This window comes from Pseudophryne corroboree, chromosome 7 (assembly GCF_028390025.1).
Source record: "Pseudophryne corroboree isolate aPseCor3 chromosome 7, aPseCor3.hap2, whole genome shotgun sequence".
NCBI lineage: Eukaryota > Metazoa > Chordata > Amphibia > Anura > Myobatrachidae > Pseudophryne > Pseudophryne corroboree.
In genome coordinates, this window is record NC_086450.1 from 280,973,834 (window position 1) to 280,988,414 (window position 14,581).

At 46.0% G+C, this 14,581-nt stretch overlaps 1 protein-coding gene and 1 long non-coding RNA gene across 7 annotated transcripts in view; one reads left to right on the plus strand and one right to left on the minus strand.

The window, feature by feature from the left end:
* LOC134945098 (uncharacterized) overlaps positions 1 to 14,581 on the plus strand; it is a 224,914-nt gene that overhangs the window by 161,026 nt on the left and 49,307 nt on the right. The window lies entirely within an intron of this gene.
* MYO1B (myosin IB) overlaps positions 1 to 14,581 on the minus strand; it is a 518,726-nt gene that overhangs the window by 3,577 nt on the left and 500,568 nt on the right. The window lies entirely within an intron of this gene.

The window sequence follows — 14,581 nt, forward strand, 5'->3', positions numbered from 1 at the left end:
TGGTCTCACAAGGGGTCTGAGGATCTCATCTCGGTACCTAATGGCAGTCAGGCTACCTTTGGCGAGCAAATGGAGGGCTGTGCGGCACCCCAAAGAAATGCCACCCCACACCATTATTGACCCACTTCCAAACCGGTCATACTGTAGGATATTGCAGGCAGCAGAACGTTCTCCTTGGCGTCTCCAGACTCTGTCACATGTGCTCAGTGAGAACCTGCTTTCATCTGTGAAGAGCACAGGGCGCCAGTGGCGAATTTGCCAATCTTGGTGTTCTCTGGCAAATGCCAAACGTCCTGCACGGTGTTGGGCTGTAAGCACAACCCCCACCTGTGGACGTCGGGCCCTCATACCACCCTCATGGAGTCTGTTTCTGATCGTTTGAGTACACATGCACATTTGTGGCTTGCTGGAGGTCATTTTGCAGGGCTCTGGCAGTGCTCCTCCTGTTCCTCCTTGCACAAAGGCGGAGGTAGCGGTCCTGCTGCTGGGTTGTTGCCCTCCTACGGCCTCCTCCACGTCTCCTGATGTACTGGCCTGTCTCCTGGTAGCGCCTCCATGCTCTGGACACTACGCTGACAGACACAGCAAACCTTCTTGCCACAGCTCGCATTGATGTGCCATCCTGGATGAGCTGCACTACCTGAGCCACTTGTGTGGGTTGTAGACTCCGTCTCATGCTACCAGAGTAAAAGCACCGCCAGCTTTCAAAAGTGACCAAAACATCAGCCAGAAAGCATAGGAGCTGAGAAGTGGTCTGTGGTCACCACCTGCAGAACAACTCCTTTATTGGGGGTGTCTTGCTAATCGCCAAAAATTTCCACCTGTTGTCTATTCCATTTGCACAACAGCATGTGAAATTGATTGTCAATCAGTGTTGCTTCCTAAGTGGACAGTTTGATTTCACAGAAGTGTGATTGACTTGGAGTTACATTGTGTTGTTTAAGTGTTCCCTTTATTTTTTTGAGCAGTGTATATATACATATATATAAATAAAATAAAGGTATACAGCTGTATACCGTTATGCTGCTAGTGTCCTGACGACGGGGTTTATAGCCCTGAAGCGTTGACCTGACCTATGGATTAACACGTTTTTGATGCGACCTGCTGTCTCTGAGTGCCGCTTATTTCTGGAGTTATATATATTGATGTTGTGATGATAAATGAGCTTGCTTTGGTGAGTGCTGAATTTTCTGTTTGTATGTATATATATATATATATATTGTGCAAAAGTGTCCGGCACTCCTCGTCCCTGCTGGGTACCTGCTCAGGTGCCCTCCTTAGGCTGTAAAAGCTCAATGTATGTGCAATGGAAGGCGGCACTCAGAGGCTGTCATCAGGTGAAAAACATGTGCTTTAATCGACGTTTCGGGAGACGTACTCCCTTCCTCAAGACACAGCAAACAAAAGTGCAAGTGCAATACAACGTTTAAAAAGACTTACCAACCCCTGGTACGCCCGTTCCCGCTGCAGCCAGCGGCGTCCCGCTCCACGGCGCCCGCACTTCCGGGTGCAGGAGACTCCGCCCTCCGGTCGTGACGTCCTTTCCGCAGACGTGGGTTGCCGCTACTGCAGGGGGACGCAGGAAGAGACAACACGTTGCCATGGGGTTATGAATAAACAAACAGGCAACCTCTGAAAAAATGACATTACATTAAAATTCTAGCCACATCTAGTGGAAATACACAATGTGAACATTAAAAACTGGGTACATGTGAAAAGAAACCCCGTGCACCAATAAGACACACCCTGTCTGTTGTCAGAGTGTGATAACAAACTAAATGAACATGCCTAAAATCCAACATATTTCATAAAACATACAGTTATAGTGCTGCAATGTGCAAAAATACAACATCTCTGTTCATAAAGGTAACATCCCTTTGCTCAAGGCTATCTCACTTGGGTCTATCAGTTCCTATTTTATGGCTGCTTCTTACTGGACTAATAAGCCGTTCACATGATGCAACTAGCTTCTGCTCCAGATCTATGAGCCACTATTTTTCTTTGATTTTCACATATATGATACAACTACCGTGCTCCTACGTAAACATGGCAGATCTTATGTCTGCCTCGGAGCCTCTGATTGTAGATGGAAGCACCTGCCAGCTGGCATGCAAGAGGGCATTATAGGAAACAGTTAAGGCTAAGATATTCATTTAAACCCCGTGGGTAAATGGTGTCTAGCTTATGAATCCACCGTGCCTCTAAGCGTAGTAATTTGTTGGCACGGTTGCCTCCCCGTAGTGAATCAAGGACCTGATCCACAATTTTGTAACGTACCGATGCCAAGCTGTGGCGCATCTGTGCAAAATGACGTGCCACAGGTTGGTCACTCTTGCCAGTCATCAAGGCTGCCCTGATGGCAGATCGATGCTGGGCCATCCTTTCCATCAGGGCAGCCTTGATGACTGGCAAGAGTGACCAACCTGTGGCACGTCATTTTGCACAGATGCGCCACAGCTTGGCATCGGTACGTTACAAAATTGTGGATCAGGTCCTTGATTCACTACGGGGAGGCAACCGTGCCAACAAATTACTACGCTTAGAGGCACGGTGGATTCATAAGCTAGACACCATTTACCCACGGGGTTTAAATGAATATCTTAGCCTTAACTGTTTCCTATAATGCCCTCTTGCATGCCAGCTGGCAGGTGCTTCCATCTACAATCAGAGGCTCCGAGGCAGACATAAGATCTGCCATGTTTACGTAGGAGCACGGTAGTTGTATCATATATGTGAAAATCAAAGAAAAATAGTGGCTCATAGATCTGGAGCAGAAGCTAGTTGCATCATGTGAACGGCTTATTAGTCCAGTAAGAAGCAGCCATAAAATAGGAACTGATAGACCCAAGTGAGATAGCCTTGAGCAAAGGGATGTTACCTTTATGAACAGAGATGTTGTATTTTTGCACATTGCAGCACTATAACTGTATGTTTTATGAAATATGTTGGATTTTAGGCATGTTCATTTAGTTTGTTATCACACTCTGACAACAGACAGGGTGTGTCTTATTGGTGCACGGGGTTTCTTTTCACATGTACCCAGTTTTTAATGTTCACATTGTGTATTTCCACTAGATGTGGCTAGAATTTTAATGTAATGTAATTTTTTCAGAGGTTGCCTGTTTGTTTATTCATAACCCCATGGCAACGTGTTGTCACTTCCTGCGTCCCCCTGCAGCAGCGGCAACCCACGTCTGCGGAAAGGACGTCACGACCGGAGGGCGGAGTCTCCTGCACCCGGAAGTGCGGGCGCCGTGGAGCGGGACGCCGCTGGCTGCAGCGGGAACGGGCGTACCAGGGGTTGGTAAGTCTTTTTAAACGTTGTATTGCACTTGCACTTTTGTTTGCTGTGTCTTGAGGAAGGGAGTACGTCTCCCGAAACGTCGATTAAAGCACATGTTTTTCACCTGATGACAGCCTCTGAGTGCCGCCTTCCATTGCACATATATATATATATATATATATATATTATGCAGAGAATCCGGCCCTCAATTAAAGAGCCAAGCAGGTACATGCCCCGGTGCCCTCCAAATCCATAAACAAAACTCGCATACAGAGGCGGCACTCAACGGACTTAATCCATTTTTTTTTTTTACTCTGTACGTTTTTATTGAATGTTTTTTCACAAACATTAAAAGAAGAACTAAATAAAAAGAAATCAAAGAAAACACGAGAATAGGTCAAGTAAGTACATGTCATAACATATGTAGCAGCATATTCAGATTCTCATCACAATCATAGGTAACTGCAGAGCAGCAGTTGTCCTATATAGTAGGACGTTACAACAGAAAATAAAGGAAGTATCACCCAACTAGCTATAAGATGAGTGCAAATCCCCGAGGCCCATTTCCAGATACCATGCAACCCTCCCCATACCTCAACAGTCCCGTTCCGAAAATTGACGTATTGCTTCTATCCCATTTACCATAATAGTTAGCCAGCGCACCTCTACATCTAAACATCACCCTTTCATGCCCAGAGACTTCATTAACTAAAGCTCTCGAGTGAGAGATATTGGGCGATTCAGGGGAAAACCATTTCCTGGCTATTAATACCTTTGCCATGGTGGTTAAGCATAAAGCATATCGATATAAAACCAGGGTGTCATGATCCAGGCTATTTCAAGTAGGAATAGCCCTGTTAATGTCAATGTAAGTGATATCAATATTCTGATCAATGTACCAGTGTGTGATAACTGTCTTTGCATATCAAATGGTAGAAGCTTAACTGATCTGCTGGTATTTCATTGTAGCCACAGAACTCAGAGTCACACTGACTGCTTAGGTGTGAAATTCCTCGTGACCAGAACTAATTTGATTGCCCCAGAACCAGAGCTAGGGCCAGAAAGGTGTTCAGCTCTTCCTGCTCTGTCTCCTCTCAGAACTAGCCATTTGTTTACACAAGAACCATGGCCAGAGCTTCAAAGGAAAACAAGATAAGGCCATTCGCCCCTGAGAGAGTAACCAGAAAGCCCAGTATGAGCTGACACTCAATACCTTCTCTGGCTTATGGAAGGGTTAACAGTAACACTCCAGAGGGAGGGGGATTGAAGGGGCAGCATGTTTTTTTAAATAGGAGAACCACAGAGTACAAGTGGTGCATTATCAAAGAAGTGGGTCAGGAGAACATTCTGGCTCTGTAATGTCCCGATATATATCTGAAGAGGCTTCACTTCACCCCATCGTTCTACTCTGCATGTGTGCTAGGATCGGTGGGTTTATCTCCCTATTTTTATTTTCTTGACATTATCTTTTCTGCTGTGACTTTGACTTTTTATCATTATATTCTCGTAACTTTCTTTTTTTCTGTAACATAAGCTTTGAAGTGTTTTACTTGAATTAAATAATCTAATTTTAGATCTGGTTTCTGTTGTGTATCCAACCCAACTCTCTGAAAGAGGCATTACCAAAATATTAATAATTCTAGATGAGGGCAAAAGCCATAAGTTTGCCTTGGGTCATACCCTAAACGTTTGTACTTTGGCTGGTGGCAGTGATTGTGTGAAATTGGCGTACGCGCTCAGGTATCCAGTAGCGGTGTCACGTGGCAGGGATTCGCAATTTGGCATATCTGGGGAATCGCCGTGCCTAGGATCGTGACACAGGGAATGTGCCTCTTTGATATCCAGCCCCAACAGACACAATTTAGGGTCTAACATAGGTAAAGATGGTTCTGTAAGAGTAATATCATTCCAAATTGCAACCCAAAATGGTATTATCTTTGGGCAAGACCACAGTAGGTGCCAGAAATCAGTCCCTTCATCTCACTTTGGGCAGCAGGTATCAGACTGGAGGTGTGCTCTATGAAGCATTACTGGAGTACGATATACTCTATGCATGATATAAAAGTATACCTGCTGATATCTAATGTATGGGGTAGTATACCGGATGGAACCCAAAACTTGCGTCCATTGTTCAAGAGAGAGTTCACCGAGATTATGTTCCCATTTGAGTTTTAAAAGGTCAAATAGATGTGAATTGACATGCTCATTTATTGCGGCATAAATCGTATATGTGTCCCTTTGGGCCTAAGGTGAGCAGCAGTTTTTTGACTGGAGACATTGAGATAACAAGGGGGGCTTTACCAAACTGCGCCTGCAATGCATGGCGCAGCTGAAGGCAGCGAAAGAAGGCAGAATTAGCAACATCATAGTCATGGCGTATCTGCTCTACAGATTTGAAAGTGCCATTATCATAGAGCTGATTAACTGTTGTAATTCCCACCTTCAACCATTCAAGTTATCTGGGGACAAAGGAAGCAGTTCTTTATAAGAAGCATTAAACCACAGGGATGTATCTGCATCAAGGTCATGCCAGTCAAAAAAAGTGTGCGTTAGACGCCGTAACAAGAGAGCCTGTCGTAAGCTAGGAGGGAGGCCAGAAAGAGCAGAACCGGATAGTAGAAATTAGAGTAAGGAGAGAGGAGACTCAACCCACTCGGCATAGAACCCCATCAGCGTACCACCACCTGTACCTAGGATCCAACCAGAAAGATGGACCAGTTGAGAGGCCAAGTAGTATACTCGCATATTGGAAAGACCCAGCCCTCCATCCAACTTGGACCTGACTAAGGCTTTCATGGCTACCCTAGATGCTTTTCCACCCCAAATAAAAAAAGGATATAAAACGGTCAATGGTGGAAAATATTTTTTGGGGTATATATACAGGAGAATGTTGCAATAAGTATAGATACCTAGTTTGAATAGACATTTTGATTACGTTAATACGGCCCATAACAGTAAGAGGGTGTTTCTTCCATAAATGAGCTTTCCTTTTAAAAGTCATTCGTTACAGGCTCCACATTCAGTGCAACATAGTCCTGAGGGCAGGGAGATTTCCAAACTCCCAAATATTTCAATTGGAGAGTCCACTGCAGCGGACAGCGAGAGTCCGTCACATCAGGGAGTATACCAGATATTGGGTGAATACTGGACTTTTTCCAGTTTATTTGTAAGCCAGAATAATTTCCAAAGTGATTAACGATCCGGAGCATAGAGAGTAATGAGTTCTCAGAATCATTAAGAAATAAAAGCATGTCGTCAGCATAAAGTGTGACAACATCAGTGTGGTCCCCAACTTTAATACCCTCAATGTCTGAAGACATACGTAAACAGAGCCGGAGAAAGTGGGCAACCCTGCCTCGTACCCCTTTCCAGTGAAAAGGGCATGGACACATGGCCATTGACCAACGGACTTAATAAATGAACTGGGTCCACATTAGCAAATTAAGCTTTCGGATCTTATTTAATCCTTCTTCAGAGAACAAAATACAGTGCATAATGTGCTTACCTTTATACCAGCAGTGAAGCGTGTTGTCATCAGTGACCTACCACACTGCAACTGGACATGCCGTGCTGGGGGAACACTTCACTGCTGGTTTAAAGGTGAACACATTATGCACTGTATTTTGTTTTCTGAATGATTAAACAAGATCCGAAAGCTTAATATGCTGGTGTGGACCAAGTTCATTTATAAATTAAGTCCGTTGAGTGCCGCCTCTGTATGTTGTGTGTGTATATATATATATATATATATATATATGTAATAAAATATTAGGCCCATGCAGAGTTCGCATGGTGTTATTATACCAATCAGTAAGCATTACACTCTAGACTTTAAAGAGAGATATGGTAGTTGTCACTGGTGGTCAGAGATATGGAGGCAGACTAACAGCAGAGCACCACTTGCTGCAGAAAACTCAGTGTTTTAGTAAGGTTTCATAATGGAGGGAAGTCTCACCAGGGCTGGCTCAAGGGGCATTCCAATGGTGTGGGCGAATTGTTGCACCACTCCAAAAGGTAGAAAGTGCGTCTGCTGTTGGAGGTCCCATAATGCCATAATGACCAAGACTATTGGCAACCAGTAGCACTATCATGACCTACCTCCACCTGCACAGTGGAGTGTTTTTTCTGCAACCATAACTCCAGATCCCCAAGGCTTTGTGCCCCAGGAACACAATCTGTGGAGGTGTAAGTGCCCTCTGCCCCGCCCATCGCCTTGCTTCTTACAGTGGCAGCTGGGCCCAAGCCCCTCAGTTATGGCTGTGAAGTCAAAGCAGCTAAAGATGTGTGCCTGGACTACAACATGCAGGGTAATAATCGTGCATCTGCCACCAGTTGGGAATGAACGACTGGCATGGCTGGCAATTGTTTTGGGGGGAGAGAGGAATTATGTATGTATGGGCTGTGGTTACTATGTTAGTTTGGTGTCACAGTACGTGCAGGCACATCATGCTGAGTGACCCTGCTCACCCTGGCTTGCTGCTCTCTGGGTAGGGTCACCCATGTACACCGGACATGTACCCATCTCCCTATGTCTGAGGGCAAGGGAAGGACTGCAAGCTCCTTTTGCTCTTCTGCTACCGATGGGTTAGTCTTCTTTGAGATTCCTGGATAATTAATGTTTTTTCCCCCCTGTGGGGACAAATGGGTTTTATTTTGTTTCATGTGGGGCCTGTGTGTTTTATGTTTTCCCCGTGGGGTCAATGTGGGTTTTTATTTTGTTTTTAATAATGAAAAAAGGTAAATAGATAAAAATAATAATAAAAAGAAATAAATAATAATAATTATGGATACAGCTCTGTGGGGAGGAGGCGCTCCAAAATTTCCTGCACAGGGTGCTAGTAGACCTAGGTTTTAATATATTTAATGGTCAGCCCTGGGTCTTCATGTATTTATTTTAGTCAATGGCAGCCTCATTCCCCTAAAAGTGCTTGCTACCTATGGGGTAGCAAGCACTTTTGAACGAGATCCCCCACCGCTGTAAAGTATGGCAATGTCGGATCGAATTCCCCCGATAGTGTATTATACAGCTTAGAGAATTTTAGCAGTTTCTACATATCATTCTTCATTAATGTAGTGTTTATAATTATAGTATATGTGTAATAATAATAGTAATGATGTCATACAATATGTATATACTGTAGAATGCTAAATAGTGGTATATTTAGAATGATGAGGATACGTCGGGCTATACTGCACTGGGTTCAGCAACAAAGTACAGAGTATTGGAATAAATTGTGTTGGCACAAACAATACATTATATGAATACAATATTATTGGCGTTAACTGAAACCAAAGGCCAGCCTGGTCTTTCACAAACTAAACTATTAGTTCAATTATGGAAATAGACTGCAGCAGCCACCCTAATAATTTACAAAATGTGTGCGGGATTAAGACATACTCAGCCAATCAATTATAGCTGCAGATCCTCACCCTCATCAATGCAAATTTAACACCACTGGCCAAGCAATCACTAGATATACGTGTTCCCAACCCACCAATGTAAATTTGTAGTGTGGGCTAGCCAAGTCGCAAATACTCTCTTATGTATTTGGCAATACCTCCCAACTTTCCACAGGTCCAGGCCGATATCTTTGCGCATGCCTTCCAAAATCAGAGGGCTTGGCGTCGCGGGAAATGCCGGACATGAGTCATGCCCGTTTTCAGCAGCTTGCCCCCAGTCCCTCTCTCCAGGGAATAGAAGTTGAGCGCATACCACCAGCATCTGTTCACAATTAAGCACAGCAGCAAGTGAAAGGGGGCTTTCCCAAACTACCCCACCATGGGATACTGCGGCCTGAGGGTGGGATGGCTGGACAGTGCCCAAAAAAAGCAGGACTGTCTCACCAAAATTGGGACAGTTGGGAGTTCTGAACTTAGGGGGTCATTCCGACCCGTTCACACCGCTGCGGTGCGAACGGGTACAGAATGCGCATGCGCGGCGGCCGAAGTGCACGTGCGCGACGTTGCCTGGCAACAGGGGTCGCCGGGTTACGTCGCGGCTGACGAAGGAAGCGGTTGCAGAACCGACCGCAAAGAAGATTGACAGGAAGAAGGCGTTCCAGGGCGAATCCGGACCGTTGGCTGCCGTTTTCGGGGAGTGGTAAGGAAAACGCAGGCGTGTCCAGGAGAACGGAGGGTGGATGTCTGACGTCAAAACCGGCTCCAGCATCGCAGGGATCATTGCACAGGGTAAGTAGGTATAAGCCTAGTCTTCTTTTGCTTGAATTTTTTTTAGCTTAGCAGGGCTGCACAAGCGACCGCACCCCTGCAAAGCTAAAATACACTCCCCCATAGGCGTGTACCAGTTGATCGCAGCAGCAGCAAAAAATAGGATTTTAATACCTACCGGTAAATCCTTTTCTCTTAGTCCGTAGAGGATGCTGGGGACACTTCAAGAACCATGGGGGTATAGACGGGATCCGCAGAAGACATGGGAACTTTAAGACTTTAAAAGGGTTGTGAACTGGCTCCTCCCTCTATGCCCCTCCTCCAGACTCCAGTTATAGGAACGGTGCCCAGGGAGACGGACATATCGAGGAAAAGGATTTATTTTGATTTAAACTAAGGTGAGATACATAACAGCTCACACCTCAAGCATGCCGAACAACATGGCATTCAACCCAACGCATGCAACGGGATGAATAAAGACAGCAACAGGCTGACTATAAACGCAACACAACACTTGTGTAACCATTTTAGCTACAAAATTAGAAAAGATCCTGCCGCGCCCTCTGGATTGCTGCGACGGGTGTGTAGAGGGAGATGTCACACAATCTCCAATAGAACATGTGCAAGAAAAAATAAGATTTTAAACCTCCCGGTAAATCTTTTTCTCGTAGTCCGTAGAGGATGCTGGGGACTCCGTAAGGACCATGGGGATAGACGGGCTCCGCAGGAGACATGGGCACTTTAAGAAAGACTTTAGGATTTGGGTGTGCACTGGCTCCTCCCTCTATGCCCCTCCTCCAGACCTCAGTTAGAGAAACTGTGCCCAGAGGAGACGGACAGTACAAGGAAAGGATTTTTGTTAAACCAAGGGCAAGATTCATACCAGCCCACACCAATCACACCGTATAACTTGTGATAAACTAACCAGTTAACAGTATGAAATTCAACATAGCTTCAGTCGGAAACTGAAAGCAACCATAACATAACCCTTATGTAAGCAAAACTATATACAAGTCTTGCAGCCAAGGTCCTCCTCAGCCAGGGTATCAAATTTGTAGAATTTCGCAAACGTGTTTGCCCCCGACCAAGTAGCCGCTCGGTACAGCTGTAGTGCCGAGACCCCTCGGGCAGCCGCCCAAGAGCAGCCCACTTTCCTAGTGGAATGGGCCTTGACTGATTTAGGTAACGGCAATCTAGCCGTCCGTATGCGCCTGCTGAATCGTGGTACAGATCCAGCGAGCAATAGTCTGCTTTGAAGCAGGAGCGCCAACCTTGTAGGCTGCATACAGGATAAACAGCGCTTCATTTTTTCTGACTTTGGCCGTCCTGGCCACGTAAATTTTCAAAGCCCTGACTACATCCAGATATTCGGAATCCTCCAAGTATCGTGTAGCCACCGGCACCACAATAGGTTGGTTCATATGTAAGGATGACACCACCTTAGCCAAGAATTGAGGACGGGTCCGCAATTCCGCCGTATCCATATGGAAAACTAGATAGGGGCTTTTGAGAGACAAAGCCGCCAATTCTGACACTCGCCTAGCCGAAGCTAAGGCCAACAACATGACCACCTTCCAAGTGAGATATTTTAACTCTACTGTCTGAAGTGGTTCAAACCAGTGCGACTTAAGGAAACTCAAAACCACGTTAAGGTCCCAAGGCGCCACCGGAGGTACAAAAGGAGGCTGAATATGAAGCACTCCCTTTACAAAAGTTTGTATTTCTGGAAGTGAAGCCAATTCTTTTTAAAAGAAAATGGATAATGCCGAAATCTGAACCTTAATGGAGCCTAATTTTAGGCCCAAATTCACTCCAGTTTGTAGAAAGTGAAGGAAACGGCCCAGATGGAATTCTTCCGTAGGAGCATTCCTGGCCTCACACCAAGCAACATATTTACGCCATATACGGTGATAATGTTTAGCTGTCACATCCTTCCTACCTTTATCAGAGTAGGAATGACCTCATCCGGAATGCCCTTTTCCACTAGGATCCGGCGTTCAACCGCCATGCCGTCAAACGAAGCCGCGGTAAGTCTTGGAACAGACAGGGCCCCTGTTGCAACAGGTCCTGTCTTAGAGGAAGAGGCCACGGATCTTCTGTGAGCATCTCCTGCAATTCCGGGTACCAGGCCCTTCGTGGCCAATCCGACACAATGGGGTATATTTACTAAGCTCCCGATTTTGACCGAGATGCCGTTTTTTCTTCAAAGTGTCATCTCGGTTAATCTCGGTCATTTACTAAACACTAATCACGGCAGTGATGAGGGCATTCGTAATTTTTTGCTAGTTCAGGTAAAAAATTACGAATGAATACACCATCGGTCAAATTACGCCTGTTTAGATATGAATCTCGGTCATTTACTAAGAAGTGCAAAGCAAAAAAACACAAAACACTGCCGTGAAAAATTACAACTCGTAAAAAAGTCCTAAAAAAAACAGACCTGCTTTTTTTTTCCGTGATTTGAGATGCATGCAGGGATCCATGAGATCCGTGCATGTATATCAGTGGGAAGGGGTGGGAAAGTGCTTATTTTTGCCAAAAAAATTGCGTGGGGTCCCCCCTCCTAAGCATAACCAGCCTCGGGCTCTTTGAGCCGATCCTGGTTGCAGAAATATGGGGAAAAAAATGACAGGGGTTCCCCCATATTTAAGCAACCAGCATCGGGCTCTGCGCCTGGTCCTGGTCCCAAAAATACGGGGGACAAAAAGAGTAGGGGTCCCCCGTATTTTTAAAACCAGCACCGGGCTCCACTAGCTGGACAGATAATGCCACAGCCGGGGGTCACTTTTATACAGTGCCCTGCGGCCGTGGCATCAAAAATCCAACTAGTCACCCCTGGCCGGGGTACCCTGGGGGAGTGGGGACCCCTTCAATCAAGGGGTCCCCCCCCCAGCCACCCAAGGGCCAGGGGTGAAGCCCGAGGCTGTCCCCCCCCATCCAATGGGCTGCGGATGGGGAGGCTGATAGCCATTTGTGATAATGAAAAGATATTGTTTTTAGTAGCAGTACTACAAGTCCCTGCAAGCCTCCCCCGCATGCTGGTACTTGGAGAACCACAAGTACCAGCATGCGGCGGAAAAACGGGCCCGCTGGTACCTGTAGTACTACCACTAAAAAAATACCCAAAAAAACACAAGACACACACACCGTGAAAGTATAATTTTATTACATACATACACACATACATACATACTTACCTTATGTTCTCACGCAGGTCGGTCCTCTTCTCCAGTAGAATCCAAGGGCTACCTGTTGAAGAAATTCTACTCACCAGATCCATGGGTCCAGGCTCCTCGGCAAATCCAGGGTTAATCCACGTACTTGAATAAATAAAAAAAAACGGTGTCCCGACCACGAACTGAAAGGGGACCCATGTTTGCACATGGGTCACCTTCCCACGAATGCCAGAAACCCACTTTGACTTCTGTCTAAGTGGGTTTCTTCAGCCAATCAGGGAGTGCCACGTTGTAGCACTCTCCTGATCAGCTGTGTGCTGCTGTCCTCACTGACAGGCAGCACGCGGCAGTGTTACAATGTAGCGCCTATGCGCTCCATTGTAACCAATGCTGGGAACTTTCTGCTCAGCGGTGACGTCACTTTAGGTCAACCGCAGGGCAGAAAGTTCCCATCATTGGTTACAATGTAGCGCATAGGCGCTACATTGTAACACTGCCGCGTGCTGCCTGTCAGTGAGGACAGCAGCACACAGCTGATCAGGAGAGTGCTACAACGTGGCACTCCCTGATTGGCTGAAGAAACCCACTTAGACAGAAGTCAAAGTGGGTTTCTGGCATTCGTGGGAAGGTGACCCATGTGCAAACATGGGTCCCCTTTCAGTTCGTGGTCGGGACACCGTTTTTATTTATTTATTCAAGTACGTGGATTAACCCTGGATTTGCCGAGGAGCCTGGACCCATGGATCTGGTGAGTAGAATTTCTTCAACAGGTAGCCCTTGGATTCTACTGGAGAAGAGGACCGACCTGCGTGAGAACATAAGGTAAGTATGTATGTATGTGTGTATGTATGTAATAAAATTATACTTTCACGGTGTGTGTGTCTTGTGTTTTTTTGGGTATTTTTTTAGTGGTAGTACTACAGGTACCAGCGGGCCCGTTTTTCCGCCGCATGCTGGTACTTGTGGTTCTCCAAGTACCAGCATGCGGGGGAGGCTTGCTGGGACTTGTAGTACTGCTACTAAAAACAATATCTTTTCATTATCACAAATGGCTATCAGCCTCCCCATCCGCAGCCCATTGGATGGGGGGGGACAGCCTCGGGCTTCACCCCTGGCCCTTGGGTGGCTGGGGGGACGGGACCCCTTGATTGAAGGGGTCCCCACTCCCCCAGGGTACCCCGGCCAGGGGTGACTAGTTGGATTTTTGATGCCACGGCCGCAGGGCACTGTATAAAAGTGACCCCCGGCTGTGGCATTATCTGTCCAGCTAGTGGAGCCCGGTGCTGGTTTTAAAAATACGGGGGACCCCTACTCTTTTTGTCCCCCGTATTTTTGGAACCAGGACCAGGCGCAGAGCCCGATGCTGGTTGCTTAAATATGGGGGAACCCCTGTCAATTTTTTCCCCATATTTCTGCAACCAGGATCGGCTCAAAGAGCCCGAGGCTGGTTATGCTTAGGAGGGGGGACCCCACGCATTTTTTGGGGGGATTTTACATTGTTTAATTAAAAAAAAAAAAAAATAAGAACCCCAGCACGGATCACACAGATCCGGCCGAGATTGATTGTAAAAAAAAACGGCAGTGTTTTGCTAATCACTGCCGTAAAAATAGGTAAAAAAAAACGAATGACATCGACATCGGAAGAAAAGAAAAACCCGAATACGACAGCTTAGTAAATCCATCGTAATCAATTCAAAAAGTTGCAGTTTTACACTGTCGATGTCATTCGTGATTGAACTTTGACCTTTTTACGGAAATTACGAATCTTAGTAAATTTACCCCAATGAGAATTGTCCGAACTCCTCCTTTTCTTATTATTCTCAACACCTTTGGGATGAGAGGAAGAGGAGGAAAAACATATACTGAGTGGAACACCCACGGTGTCACTAGTGCGTCCACCAGTACCGCCTGAGGGTCTCTTGACCTGGCGCAATACCTTTGCAGTTTTTGTTTA